This window comes from Ictidomys tridecemlineatus, chromosome 2 (assembly GCF_052094955.1).
Source record: "Ictidomys tridecemlineatus isolate mIctTri1 chromosome 2, mIctTri1.hap1, whole genome shotgun sequence".
In the NCBI taxonomy this organism is placed as follows: Eukaryota; Metazoa; Chordata; class Mammalia; order Rodentia; family Sciuridae; genus Ictidomys; species Ictidomys tridecemlineatus.
This window is the reverse complement of record NC_135478.1, coordinates 196818813-196834995: the sequence shown is the minus strand read 5'-3', so window position 1 is coordinate 196834995 and position 16183 is coordinate 196818813. Positions and strand designations below refer to the sequence as shown.

Here is a 16183-nt window from a genome sequence, read left to right as displayed (position 1 = left end):
GGTCAGACCACTCAGAACTTACTCCCTGAATGGCATTGTACCTGGGTATCCCTTGAGCCAAGCCCAGTGCTATAAGATAGTGAACTCACCAGGAAAGTTTATGCAGTATTGTACAAATCCTGGGCTCAGCTAAGGAGACTCATGCTTGAAGAAGGAGTGCTTTCTTTATTAAATGCTTAGTTGGTTGAAGTGGACAGGTAAAGATTATTGGTCTCTATTCAATTTAGAGTCAAGAGAGAAACCTCTTTTCTCACCAGGGAATCTGGAGGTTTTAAGAGGCCCTGAACCTGGATAGGGACTGATATCAGTTACATATTCCCTAAATATTAAACCAACATTTGGATGTAAAGCTGAAGATTCAAGGAAAAGGAGAAAAATCTGTTCTCTTTTTCAGAGAAGGCACTCGTCCCACAGGTAGGTATCAGGAAGACAAACAGGCAAGAATGTACAGGGAACAGATCAGCCTCACTACACACACTGAAAGCCATGCTCCAGCAGGAATGAATCTGCAGCCTCATCTAGAGTGAAGCCAGATTTAAAGTTAGGTAGTCAGTGTAGTTAGGTAAATCGGGTCTAATATCGAGTGAAATCTAAAATGGAGGCCATGCTGGGAATGACTCAGGGAAAACTCAGGACAACTCATGGAATGTTAGTGAAGTCTCTAAAAGGCCCTAGGCCAAAGTCCACCTCAAAGAAGTGTTAATGAACAGCCCCCAACAGATTTGGAGATAGCCCATCCCAGAGAAGTGATAAGCCCATCCCAAAAGTCCTTCCTGCCCTTTTGGCCCACTGGTGTCCCACCCCTCGGGCCCTCCAACCTACATCCCATCACCAAACCTATAAAAGGGGAACACATTTGCCCGCTAACTGGATTCCACCTCCTGGGTCCCTTTCTTCCTCCGGGAGAAGTCTTTTCTGCTGTCCTTTAATAAATTTCTAATCTCTACTCTGACCTTGCCTCGGCGTGCTTCTTTGGTGTTATTCTTCAACATTGGGGAAGCAAGGACTCGTCACCGGTCAACAGAGGTAACAGGAGGAGGAGGCAGAAGGTCTGTCTCCATACAGACCAGAAGGCCAGAGCTTAAAGTGGCCTGAAGCACCCTGAGGAGTTGCATGCCTAGAATTCTACTGTGCTCTGCTCTAAGTAAATGGAAAGGAGAAAAAAAAATATGAGAAGGAAGTATTCTCTTAAGGAAGATGTTTCAGTAAAAAACACTTTGGTGGAGGTTTGTTTTCTCAGATTTTTATGAGATGAATGAGCTATTTGTGGAAGGTAGCTTGGGCTTGTCAGGGAGTCTCAGATACCGGGATCAGAACCAGGAGAATTGAGTTCAGAGATCCAGGAGGGTTTCTGGCCAGGTATGAGGGAATTTAAAGTTCACAGGAGAACACTAAAAAGAAACGATTGGTTGGCTCTGTCCCAACCCCAAAGGACAGCCAGAGTGCAAATCACTGTGGGGCCCAGCTGCAGTGGTGACTTATCACTGGGACATCTATATTTAGACAAAGGGAGTCCACCTTTCAACAATTATTCAGAATAATTATTCTCTGACAACATCTCAGATCTCCACAACAGCTAACACAAAAGACGTCCAATAAAAGACGGTGACTGACTAACTGCTTTTGAGAAATGACACAATTTCCTAACAAAGTTAAAAGCGATTGTGGCTTCCTCACCACACCCTGAGGGGTAAACCTCAGAGAGCCAGTTATCATGTTTGGATCCTTCTATGTTCAGGAATTTATTTTGGGATACTTCACATATAAACATTTTCTATATAATTGCTAGCGCTGTAGTCATTCCAGGCACCTGGATTTCCTTATAGTGAAGGGATTTTTCCTCACTTTAAATTACCAGTTTCCCTTCAAAATACTTGAAGGCTTCCTATAACTTTCAGAGTAGATTACCGGGCTAAAAGCCTCTTACCACGTAAGTCCATATCTTAGCTTGGCAGAGGTGAACACTATAGAGTCAGATTTTTTTTTTCCCTTTATAAGTCTCAGGGAAAAGATAAACAATGTTTTTTAGCGTGGGTCAAAGCAACTGCAGGAAATCACCTTTCAGAAGGTATGATTAAGTGCAAACTTTAAACCTAGCTGCTTAATCACTGTACCACTTTGTTGACTCTTAAATCTGTCCTGTTAACAATGTGATAGTTTTGTTTTCAGATGATTGCTTAATCTCCAGGAAAGAAGTTTCTAAGTGTAATGCACAACTACCTGAATGCTTCAATGATTTTTTTTTAATTACTGATATCAGGAAACAATAGTGTTTTTTTTCTAAATGTTCTATAAGATGCAGTAATTAAAAAAAATAAAATTCATAGATAATCAAAGAATGTAAAGGGGATGTCTGGCTTCTGCACAGAATATAGATAAGTAAAAAGTCAATCCTTCCCTTGTTCTCACAATGACTTACAACCTGTGGAGTCACAGCTTTTTTTTTGAATCTGTCATAGAGCTGTGGTTTCAGGGAAACCTGCCAACTCCACATGTAAGGAAGCAGGAATCGTCCACAGAGAGGCAGAACCTGACCACTCAATACCTGGGGGAGAGCCCAGGATTGGTAAGGAGGATTTGACTAAAATTGTTAATAAATTGCTAAAGGCCAATACAGGCTACCAGGAGAGGAGGAGAGCTGGAGGCACAAGGGGAAATGGCACCCATCACAGGCTCTTCTTCTCTGGGGACCTTACCAGCGCTCATAAGAAACCTGGGGGCAAGTAAGAGTCTGAAGAAGCTCTCCTCTGATGCAGGCAGAGGGAAGTAGGAATCTCCAGTGTCTTGGCCTGTCTGTGCTGCTATAACAATACACCATGGAAATAGGTTGCTTATAAACAACAGCAATCTATTTCTTATAGTTCTGGGGCTGGGAAACCCCAGATCAAGGCGTTAAAGGATTCATTGTCTTGTGAGGGCCGGTTTCCTGGTTCACAGATGGTGCTTTTTGCAGTGTCCTCACATGGTGGAAGGGGCAAGGCAAACCTCTTAATTACCTCCCCGAGGCCCCCTTAGTGCCTGACAGCATTTCAACATGGATTTTATGTTCAGACTATACCACCCAGGGCAGGGTACAACACTCCCTGTGAGACAAAAGTCCTAAAACTCCAGGGAAAGGCAGCAAACATTGTTATCTTGAGGGCACAGCGGATGACCCATGCCCACTGGGGGCCGGAAACAGAGTCAATCTGTGGGAATGAATCCTGGCACCGACCTGTAGAGCAGCTCCACTGCTTGGCGAGGGTCATAAAGTCAGGCTCAGCCAAGACCATTAGAGGCCTCTACAGATTGGCTGGAACTCATAGAACCACACACTTAAAAGAGGGTGAAAGTTACTTTAAATAAATCATTTTTTACTAAATAATAATTTTTCAAGGAAAAAAGAATCAATGAAATACTTGGGAAAATGTAAATAATGCCTCTAGATTTGATAGTATTATATCAATAATAATTGCTATTTATGACCCCACTGTGTGATGTAAGAGAATGTGTTTGTAGCAAAAGGACTGCAGTTTGGGTAAAAAAGACACTGTAGCTGGAACTTACTCTCAAAAGTTACAGAAAAAGAACATGAATGTGGGTACATACACATACTTTGATAAAGCAAATGTGGTGATGTTAACTTTTATGGAATCTGGTAAAGGGGATATGGGAATTCTTTGTACTATATAACTTTTCTGTAAGTGTGAATTACTTCAAATAACATTTATGATTAAAATAGCATATAAAATGAATGAGTATAAAGGTAAATGAATGCATTAAATGACTGCACACAGGCATTGGCTATCATCGCGGCAGCAGCTAAAAAATATAAGTGTATACAAGTGTTTTGTCTACCCAAAGTTTTGGGTACCCACAGGCCAAAAGAATACCAGGAGACCTAAAACAAAGCCCTGGTGTGGATTTCCTGAGGTGACTCCAGCTCTTTACATACAGGAGGCTTCTATCATCATCAAGAACCTTTGTATTTCCCCAGGATTGAACTGAAGCTGGACTTCAGTTCAACCACTTGAACCAGAGACGGCATTGTCCTGCCTGAACATGGCCAGTTCATCAGCCCAGCACTGGTTATCTCCCACCACCAGACTGACCTTTGCCTGCCTAGGCGTAAGGGCAATGCTAACAGAGAAGTCGATACTTAGGCTGCAAGGCAACAAGGGAGCCTTCAACAGCCATTTTCCCTTCCTGTTTGAGTCACATCTCCCGAGTTTCCTCTGTCATCCCGAAGATGATAATAGAGATATTTATAACACAGCAATACTTATATCTAAAGAGATACATACTTAATTTTTTACCAAAGGGTATGAAGGTGCCCATTATTAAGTAAGATAAGAAACAAGTTATTCTAAGATTTCAGCACAGGCCCGTTGTCTTGGACTGAAATGTGGAAGGAGAGAAAAAACAGACTCCACTGGAATTTTAACCTAAACCCAGGCTCAATGCAGTGACAACACTTTTATTAACAAACTTTATAACTTTCAATTTTACTGTTGAGCTGTTTTCTTATCATTTTCTATAACTTGCTCAAAGAAAAAGGGTTAAAATCAGTAATTTAAAAAAATGTCCAAAGTCCAGTATTTCCGGTTCAGATGGAATTCAAGTTCCTCCTGTCAAGGGCTGCAGTCCTGCTGAGAAACTGCCAAGACCTGGTTATGTATTGAAAACAAACAGCACTTCTAGCTAAACAGCTACAGGTTAACCAGGGCACTCTAGGCTGAGAGGGCTAGCTGTAGAAGCACTGAGGGGGGACATTTTGCATTTGTAAGGAATATTCTTTGCTAAGATGCAATCATATAACCTACTAAAAGCCCAAACCTATCTTCATTACTTTGTAGTGGCCCTCATATGTACCAAACTTTTTAAAAATTACAATTCTTTCCTCAGCCTCTTCTCTAGTTTGCCTTTCCTCCTTTCTGATGGTGCTGACTGTATTGCCAATAAGGGAAAAAAGAAGTTATACATTTTGAAGATGGGGAGTGAAAGCCTTCTGTAGCTAGAATAGTGCAATCAATGTTGAACTAAGATGCTGGTTGACCTAGTGGGGACATGGAAGAGTGAGAAAGAAAGAACAGTGACCTGTCTGAGCAGTCATCTAGTGTTTAACATGGAATCCAGGAACTACTTTGTATTGAAAGGGATTGCTTTCTCCTTTTTAGTAATAGCCAGTTCACTTGAGAAGGAAAATGGACTTTCTCTGTGGCCTTTCTAGTACATAAAATCATGCAGGTCGATCAGAAGCACTTATCCACAGACTCCTAGAACAACCAAACTTTGGCATTATCTCCTTACCCCAGAAATTCTGATCATAATCATCTCCTGTTGCAAATAGAAACATTTATTGTATCCTTATGTGCAGAGGACTGAGTTTATGTTCCTATTTAATTTTTGTAATAATCCTGGGAACAAACATATAAACGAGAAAAGCTAGGCTTTTGCAATTCTTCCGTAGCACCCTGGATTATATCTGATTTCATAACAATATTTTCAACAGTAATTCTCTCTCCAAACTGCAAGCCTACAGTCCCTCCAAAACAAAACAAAAGGTCCACTGATTTTTCCTTTTGGAACAGAGTATAGTAGAAGCTGGGCAGTTTCCCCTTCTTTAACCTGATAATCAATAGCTTCTAATTTGTTAAAATCCTTTTCCTTTGAGGAATTAAACTCTTCTCCTTGATGTCTCATTTTCATACATTAACATTCTCTAATGGGAACTACGACAGGCTAATGCTTGTTCGATACAGCAGCCCATTTGGCTGGGAGTAGACTGAATGAGTGAGTTACATGTTATCAGAGGAGCATTTGCTGGACTGCAGCTCTGATGCATGTGGTACCTGGCCAAATACAGTTCCAGTGGGCTTAACAGAACAAAAACATGGCTTCAGTATATTTGATTGTCATTCAAATGGTGATCTAGTTCCATTGTGTCTGGTGAGAGACAAGAAAAGCATTTACTCTTTACAGATTGAAACACTGATATTGAGTCTGTTCGTAGAAACAGTGTAAAACCCTGGTGATTTGTATTTCTTTCTTCAGAGCCTCTTTTGAAACCTGGAAAACAGTCAGCCTCATAACAAGGGTTTTCTAAACAGCTCCCATGGAAAATTCCATGAGCTGGGCCAAGATAATGCTGTATCCATTTTCTATGGCTACCATAACGAATTACCAGAAATTTAGTGGTTTATAACACCACCAATCTTTTCTCTTATACTTCTGCAAGTCAGAAGTCTGAAACCAGTTCCACTGAGCTAAAGTCAAGTTGTTGACAGGGCCAGGTTCCCCTAGTGACTCTGAAGAGATAATCTGTTTCCTTGATTTTTTTTTCCCCATCTTCTAGTACCTGTCCACAGTCTTCCACTTCTCTCCATCTTCCTGCACCCCGTCTGTTCCCACCACCACCTCACCTCTTCTGTAGTCTATTTTCCTCTGCTTTCTTCTTAATTGTAATTATTAGGGTCCACCCACATAATCCAGGATAATCTCCCCACCTCAGAATTTCTTCTGCAGTGTAAGGTGATATACACAAATTCCAGGAACGAGGACATAGATATTTGGGAGTCATTATTCAGCCTATCACAATTGCTTTTGTCCCATTCATGCGAAAAAGTAAGATCACTGTTATGTTGCCTATAATTTAATATACTTCTCTTAGAAAAGATTAATATTTATATGTGCAGGTTAATGTCATTTGCACTCCAGGAGTGCTGAGTTTAAACTTAAAATACAGTCATGTGCTGCATAATGTCATTTTGTTCAACAGACCATGTATACAACAGTAGTCTCATAAAATTATAATGGAGCTGAAAAGCTACCATTAATTATTGCCATCATCATATTCCAATAATGTCACAGCATGATGCATTTTGTACACATTTGTGGTGATGCTGCCAAAAACACACCTACTGTGCTGCCAGTCATCTAAAAGTATAGCAATACAATTCTGTACAGTACATAACTCAATAATGATAATAAATGACTAGGTGCTAATTTGTGTACTTACTATACTATACTTTTTATCATTGTTAGAACATACTCCTACGTGTGTGTGCATAACATCCTTACCATAAAACACATGCACAAGGAGGAGCCTCATACATCTCATGTTTACTGCATTGCTTGATTGCATCAGAAGCCATATCAAGTAACTGACCTGTACCATCTAGGTTTACATAACTATACTCTGTGATATTTGTGCAATGATGAAATTGCCTGGTGACGCATTTCTCAGAACATTTTCCTGTCCTTAAGCAAAGCATGACTGTACCATAATCTGTAGTCCATACTTCCAAGAAGCATACTTCAAATATTGCTATCTATTGTTCCAGAGACATAAAGAAGCCATTCATCTTTGGTGAAATACGGGGTGTTCAAGATAGGTGGTGGCTAGAAATGTGCAGGTCACTTGCCCCTGAATGAATGGGGCCCAAAAGTTAGGTGAGCCCATAGGCCATATACTTTTGGTAGAGCACCACAATTTCAAAACTCCCTTCAGTACAGGTGTCTCATACCTTCATTCCACAATGAAGAAACTCTTCATCTGATCTGACTTGATCTGGACCTGGGAATAGGGTTGCATTTGCCTCAGAGTGATTATTTATGTAGTGCTTATAAAAATGCTGACGAAGACATGGAATTGGAACCTTTCAGTGTGTTGTGTGGAGGCCCATTTGCTAATAAGGAGATTAACTCCTTATTAGCAAATGGGCCTCCACATAACACACTTAATTCTATCTGAAACTTGCTTTAATGAAAACAGACCACTTGAGATAGCAGGCTTATCTGGGAAGAAATAGGTAATTGTAAATATTTACAGGCCACTGATACCAAGAGAGTAAAAAATATAAATATCCAAATTAGGTCCCACTCAGCTCATGTAAGTTACATCCAAATTATTCTCACTTTTGTGAGTCAAGTTTTCCACATCATTTTTCTTAAACTTTTAGTCTCTGTTTCCATTTTTTCTATTTATAATTACTAACAGGTGATAAAATGAGTGAATAAGTAGCAGATGAACATTTGCAAACAATCTCAGCAAAATCAAGCCAGGTAACTGGACTGTTTGTTTCATGAACATGTGTTCACTGTTGATTTTCTATCTGATTGACAAAACTTAGTCCGGTGTTCCAATAATAATTATTCTTAGCTTAAATCTGAAAATTAAATGCATTGATAGGTCACAGTGCAAAGAGTGCCGTGGTTTTGAGGGGCTTTACCAGCTGGTCTCAGCTGCATACATTAACATGTCTTGGCCTCTTGTCTAAATAGCTGTCTATAAAATCTGCCAAATTTCATGAACATCTTACATAGCATTTGAATATACTTGCACTGCCAATGATAAATACAAAGAGACAGGGTTGGTTGAATGGCAGTTGACTGTGCTAGGGACAAGGACATCTGGAATGCTCCCTTTGCTGGCCATCTGCACAGCACAAGTCTCCCAGTTCTCCCTGTATTTCTAGCAGCTCATGCTCTTAGTTGGGTTTGATGACCTCCACCCTTCTCTCTTGGTGCTCCTTGTGCCCTCACAAACTCTGCCATAGTCCTTCACTTTTACTTGAATATCTTTAACAATCTTGTCCACATCTATGATTTTAGTGGTGATCTCAGAAAGCTAATCTCTAATCCTTTAGTCCCCAATTTCATTGTTGTCTCCAAACTCCATGTCTGACTTCTATGTACTTTCTAGAGCTTCCCACATACTAAACATCTCAGAACCAAATCTGTCAACTACAATAATCTTACTGAGCCATGTTTGCTCTCCTTTACCTCTCAGTCTCTCATGCTAATGATTTTGTGTCCTGACCTCTGTGTTCCCCCAACACCCTCACTCAATCTGTAGGTGAGTCCCAGACCTTGCAACTATTCTAAGAAGGCTTCCCTGATCTGCCCTCAGTCCTGATGAATGCCCTCATATCAACCTGAACCTCTCTTGTAGCATCTCCTAAGATGCTTGGATGTTCACATCGTTTCTTTTCTACTTATCATGAACTCCCAAAGTAGAGGCAATGCATTTTATCTTTCTGCCTTTTTACCTAAGGTGCCTATTTTGGACAGCATGTTGTACTGAGTCAGTGGAAGAAGAGGCTAACCTTCTTTTTGGTAGAAGTTACCTGGAGACCAGGCACCCTAAACGCTTGTCTTAATTAGCCTTGCATACCCCGTAGATGTCAAGGTGCTGCTCAGGATAATTCAAGGCAAATTTCATGATAACCTTGCAGGGATCAATGTGAAAAAGAGATAATAGGAATGTGTGGAAAAGTGCCAGCCAATCATTCATTATGTGGATCAACTGAAGAAGGTTCTTTGGACTTAGACTGTAGAGCTGAGTCCAAGCCAATTTATTAATAGCTCCTGTCATATTGGCCTCTGAGATAGTTGAATAAAACAGGTAAGGGGATCTTTACAAGTTATAAAACCACTGTGTCTTATTTAAGAAGCATTCTGCTGATGGGCACATGCCACTAAAGCAGTGTTGCAAGGGTGCAAAGACAGCAGGAAATGCTGACCAGGACAGACACAGCCACGGTCTCAGCAGAAGGAAATGGGGACTCAGTGCAGTATTCAATCCTTGTGCCTGAATTTTCTGAATGAAAGAATTCCATTAAATGCTGTATGCTTTTCAAACTGCTCCCCCCCCCCATATGCCAGATAAGAATGGACCCAGAAGCAGTGGAAAGGGCAAAGCCTCCTTCATACTGATTTAATAGTGGGGTAGGCTGAATAATGGCCTCCAAACATAGCTGGGTCCTAATCCTTGGACCTGTAAATATAATCTTATATAAAAATAGGGTCATTGCAGACATGATTTCTTTAAAGATCCTGACACATGGAGATTATCCTGGATTATCTGGGTACATCAGATCAAAGGGAAGAAAAAGAGATTTGACAGCAAAGAAGGTAGCCATGTGATAAAAGCAGAGAGAAATTAAAAAAATAAATAAAATAATGACTTTAAAGATGGAAGAAGGAAACATGCATGATGAGATACAAGTCACGTGTCTCTAGAAATTGAAAAAGATAAGGAAGTGGATTCTTCCCCAGAGCCAACATGTTAATGTTGGCCCAGTAAGATTCATTTTGGATTTAGGGCCTCCAGAACTATAAAAGAATAATTTTGAATTGTTACTACTAAATTTATGTAAATGCATACTGTTATCTTACTTTTAGCAGATCAAACCATAACAATAGTGTTCTGCATTAAATTATTGAAAAAATGATTTGGCTCCAAAATATTTTGAGTGCCAAGAAGTGCACACTCTGACATTAAAATGAGGCCATCAGCAATGTTCAGAGTAGTTTTGGGTTTTACAGGCAACTGGCTCCAAAGATGACTCTTCAGGGAGTGGTGTTCTGTGACTTTTCTCTCTTCAGGAGAAAAAGCAATGCTGAAAAATAATATTTCACACTAAGAGGAAGAGAAGGCTATTCAATGTATCGGCTTGCCTTTGCAATATGGTTGGAGACTGTTGGAAGAAGACTACGAATCACTAAAACCAATGGTTCAGAAACATCACACTTATTCTTTTAAACTTGCTCAGGTTTAGACTCACATTGCTTATGAACTAAATTGTTGCAATAGGTTTTTTTTTTTTTAATCTATGTCTCTCTTCAGCTCACATCCATCCATTCCAGAGATCTTCAAAAGTGAGGAAGCAGGAAATGATACTTCAGAAGACCCTGAGAATCTGAGGGAGGTAGATATTTCTAACTACACAGTCCACCTCCTCTTCCCCATACCTCCGTCAAACAAGGAATCATTGCTGAGTTAGTGCACTGAGCATGCAAATGGTGTGGAGAAAGAAAAACGAGAAGAAAGTATATTCCCAAGCTGTAATAGAGTCCAACACTCAGCTGACCAAGTCACGCTGTCCTTAAAACCTGTCCAGGTTTACCCACAAGAAATGAAAACATATGTTCACACAAAAACTGGCACATGAATGTTCAAGACAGCACTGTTTATAATAGCCCCAAAGTGGAAACAACCCCAATATACATCAATGGACAAATAGATAAATAAGATGGAGTATATTCATTCAATGGAATATAATTTGGCCTTAGAAAGGAAGTTCTGACTAGATAGGGCAGAAGGGTGGGAGGGGAAGGGAGGGGGCATGGGGTTAAAAATGATGGTGGAATGTGATGGACTTTATTATCCAAAGTACATGTATGAAGACACAAACTGGTGTGAACATACTTTGTATACAACCAGAGATATGAAAATTTGTGGTCTATATGTATAATAAGAATTGTATTTCATACTGTTGTCATATATAAATTTTTAAAAATTAATTTTAAAAAAGAAAGAAAGTTCTGATATATCAGGGATGCATTTTTTAAACTATGCTATGCAAAAGAAGCTAGACGCAGAAGACCACATATTTTATGATTCCATTTGTATTAAATGTTTAGAATAGGCCAATCTATGGTGCCAGAAAGATTAGTGTTTTCCAGGCCTCAGGGTTAAATGAGAAAGGAATGTGAGTGATTGCCAGGGGCATGAGCTTTCTTTTGAGGATGATGAAAATGTCTAAAATTAGGTTGTGGTGATACTTGCATGGTTCTGAGAAAATTCTAAGAAATTATCAAAGTATCTACCTTCATGGAGTGAACTGTATAATATCCAAGCTCTTTTTCAACAAACAACCCTTTCTAGGGGTCCTATCATCAGAGCTGTGATCCCCAAACTTTGATGAACATCAGAAATATTTGTAGAACTTGTGAAAATAAGGATCCTACTCTCTGGGTTCCACTCTCAGAGTTACTGGCTTTGGGGGTTCAGGTAGAGCCCAAGAACCGAATGTCTACCACCAGGTCCTTAGTGACACTGGTGGGGTGAGAGGCAAAGGCAGCTTGCATAGAGAACTGTCAGGGGACAAGATCCTGCTGAAGCTCTGCAGCGTGGCATGAAGGCCGGCCCTGCACCATCTGGCTCTGCCTGTGTCCCCAGCCAGCTTCTCCGTAGGCTTCATCTCACCTTAATCCTCATTCACACACATCTATTTCGGGCTCTCTCACTTTTTTTGTGTGGCGGGAGCAGGGGGAGTTACCAGGGATTGAACCCAGAGGCACTCAACCACTGAGCCATATCCCCAGTCGTTTTTTATATTTTATATAGAGACAGGGTCTCACTGAGTTTCTTAGTGTCTTGCTAAGTTGCTGAGCTGGCATTGAACTCACAATCCTACTGCCTCAGCCTCCTTAGCCACTGGGATTATAGGCATGCACCACTGCACTTGGCCTCTCTCATACTTTTTGCCTGCATATTAGACATAAACTTATCACTATTGTCAATTTTTTTTTAAAAAACATATCTGCCTGTGCAGAAATTCTGGAGGCATTTTGCTTCTAAGTGTTTGTGTTTGAGTCATGAATTATAGGTACAAGTTCTACATTGCTCTCATAGTTGTATCATCTTCAGAAAGGATCATACCTACTAGAAGACAGTAGCATTCTGTAACCTATGATTTTCCACCAGGAATTAGTGCAAAAAGGACTATCAACTAATTTTAAGGAAATGTCTTTCAGCAGAGGATTCACAACATTAGCCCTTTTATGCATCACTTTTTTGGATATACTATGGGGATTAAAGAAGTAATATTTATAAAGTTCTATGAATTCTTTCTATAAGAGAACCTTATGATTAACACTTCCTGTAAACAAACCTCAACCTCACTCATTTATATGTCCTGTTTTCCTTTCTCATTTCCAACTTAACACAGAAATTATTCCTGACCATGCAGACCAGATTCAGAGAGGCAACTCTTATCCACTCTTGATTTTCTTATAAGCTACTTAATGACAAATGAATTGTAGGTCTTCCTCTACCATTACATGTATGGATAGCACATCGAAGGCTAAGAAACAAAACTATGAAAACATCCATAGAATCAGAGCCTCCTATAAAAGCATACCTTTAAAGTCATTCATTACCAAAGTTAACTCAGTTTTTCTTGCATCATGCTTACTTCAAGGACACATCAAGAAAACCCCTGAGTCAAAGTATAATATAAGAAGAAAATAAATGGATAGTGAAATGTATTCTCAAAATTTTATAGCCTAGACTCATACTCAAAGTGAAATAGAAAAATTACATCAAAGAATTAGCAGCAGCAGAAAAATCTGCAGGTAGGCCGATTTCATTTGCATACAAGAGAGGGAAGTCTACCAATAGCTAAAAGAATAAGCCTTTCAAGACACAAAGAAGTGAAAATGTTAGTACAGTATGAGAAAATATGAGGCTATCTCTGGCAGGGGGAGAAAAATATATAGATAAATGACATTATAAGCATTTAGTGTACCACAATATAGCTATTACAAATCAATTCTATATTGATTAAGAGGGCATCCAAGTTATGTCAACTGGAAGAGGAAGCAAAGGAAGCTGGAAAAACTATGCATAGAATGATTTTTTAAAGACATTGTGCTATCTGTATGTATACACAGCTACTCTAGAATATGGAAGCTACACACCAAACTGCATCAGTGATCGTCTCTATAGTACAGGAATGAAGGGAAAGGGGAGAATTTTACAACTTTACATGATATGAGGGATGCAGACATAATACAAGGATTCATTATAGCCATATTTTAAACTAACAAAGTTTTGTAAAGTAGCTACAAGGTCTTTGGAAAACATACAACAAAAGAAGAATGCTTCCATTCTCAGGGATGTTCATACTCTGAACAGTCAGGTATTCTTAAAAAATGTTGTAGAATGGCCAGGTGCAATGGCACATGCCTAAAATACCAGCTACTTGGGAGACCCAGGCAGGAGAACTGCCAAGTTCAAGGCCAGCTGTGGCAATTAAGCAGAACCCTATCTCAAAATAAAAAATAAAAAGGGCTGTAGATACAGCTCAGGGGTAAAGCACCCCTAGGTTTAATCCCTAGTACTGCAAGAAAAAAAAATGTTGTAGGGTTAGAATGAAATCTTGTGTGGGATGGGAGGGGGCTTAGAGGAAATCTTTTCTGATTTGAAAGATCAAAGACACACCTAGCAATTCCTTTCTTTTTGCAATCACAATTTTTCCCTGTTTCCTCAATTGTTCCCATCAGCATACAACATACTCTAATATCTTCCATCTTTAAATTAAATATCTTCTTTAATCATATACTTTCCTCCCTGAATTACTCTATTTCTTTGTTCCTCTTTTCGGAGTGTTGCCTATGTTCTCCATCTTTGCTTCCTTCCTCACTATTCTCTCCTTTCAAAAACTTCTTTTTAAAATAATTTCAAACTCACAAAAGTATGCAAGGATAATATGAATGTTTTCCCCAGATTCCTTTCATCCAGATTAATCAATTGTTAATATCTCCCACATCTGTTTTACATATTCTCTCTGCGTCCTTGAAGATAGGAGGAGGATATTTGTGTACCCATAGCTTTCTTCAAGGTCACCAATGACTTCCATGTTGTCAAAAAATCTAATGATCATATTTTAAGTCTCATCTCATCAGCAGTACCAAAATCAGTGCTCCTTAAAACATCTTTACTTGGCTTTTGGACATCACTTCCTGTTGATTTTCTTTCCACCCTACTATCCCAACCTTACAACCTCCTTTGCTGGATCCTCCTCATCATGCAACACTCCAGCACAGCACTACAGGATGAGCTGAGCCCTGTCCTAGGATCTCTTCTGTTCTCTATGTTCACTCACCACATGTTCTCGTCTAGTCTCAACACTTCAAATACCATCTATATATTGTTAAATATAATTTACATTTCTCATCCTGACCTCTTCCCTAAACTATAAACTTCTAGCTCTCAAATACCTGTGGAATAGCACCACTGATAGGTTTAGCTTTAGAGGAGCAAGTCTAAATTTCTACCCCCATTCTTTCTATATCTCTCACCTCAGGAAATGGCAGCTCCAGCCTTCCAGTCATTCAAGTCAAAAATCTTCATGTTCCTTGACTCCTTTGTTTATATTAGACCCACATCCAACCTAGAATACAATCGCTGCTCTCACCATTGCCACCCTGGCTAAGCCATCATCATCCCACATTTGCTTTTCTTTTTTTCTTCTTTTTCTTTCTATCTTTTTCTTTTTTTTTTTATGGTGTTAGGGATTGAAGCCAGGGCCTAGTGCACGCAAGGCAAGCACTCTACCAACTGAGCTATATCCCCATCCCCTCACCTGCTTTTCGTCAGTGGCTTTCTATCTCACTTCTTCATCTTTTCACTGTCTACGTGTCACATACTACCAGAACCATACTTAACATGATTTATATCAGGTCACTTCTCTGTGGGACACCCTCTAAGACCTTCTCATATCACCCATAGCTCACCGCATTCCAGTCAAGCTGTCACTGATGCTCCCCAACTATCCAGGCATGGAAACCCCCAGTTTCCTCCTATAATGCCCGCACTTCTACCCCACTTTTAAACATGCAGCATTGAACATCACAGGTCAGGACCACAGAATAAAGGACAAAGATCATTGCTAACAAGGAAGTCTTTTTGACAAAATAAGCAAAAGCAGGAAATAAGAAATTCTCCCAGTGAGCAAGGTATGGCCCTGAGTCTTTTGATCCTTTAATTCACACTTTAAAATCCACTTTAATAAAACTGGTTACTCTGGGAAGTTGTTTATTTTTGCACACTGGCTGACATTATTAGGATTAGTTCCAGTTGATTATCTCATCAGCAAAGTACCAAGGTTAAACCTTAGGACATTTTGCTTCCCCTTGTCAAATCTGGTTGCAATGTCATTCACCATATGCAATGAGAAATGGTAGATTATAAATACATGTACTCTGTGACTCAGAAGGCATGGGCTCATTTTAGTGTATGGTATATGAATTCAGTCTTACTAGCTCCCAGTCCCACCTTATACATCACTCTTGATCACAAATACCATCCATTACTAAATTAGCATAGGAGACATGCTAAATATGAAATGTATCAGACATTTCAGATTCAAAGATAATTGTTTTGTACAAATGTTTATAGAGAATCAGACCACATGGACTTATAGTTTTCATCACAAGTTGAACATCTGGGAACCAACTCTACCAGATATTAGATAAATATTAAGTCAAGATACAAAACAAGGTATAGTTTAAGTGTCCTTATAAGGTAAAGGGCCAAGAGGTAAGGGCTGTCACAGGAATGTAAAGATCAGTAGGTCTTTGATCTTAGAGGACTGAAAGATTGAGAAAACTCCAGAACAAGCACCCAGATCAT

General features: G+C 39.6%; 1 protein-coding gene across 5 annotated transcripts in view; it reads right to left on the bottom strand.

The window, feature by feature from the left end:
* The window catches only part of Col28a1 (collagen type XXVIII alpha 1 chain), a 176511-nt gene that overhangs the window by 43284 nt on the left and 117044 nt on the right, over nucleotides 1–16183 (bottom strand). The gene's annotated exons all lie outside the window — the stretch shown is intronic.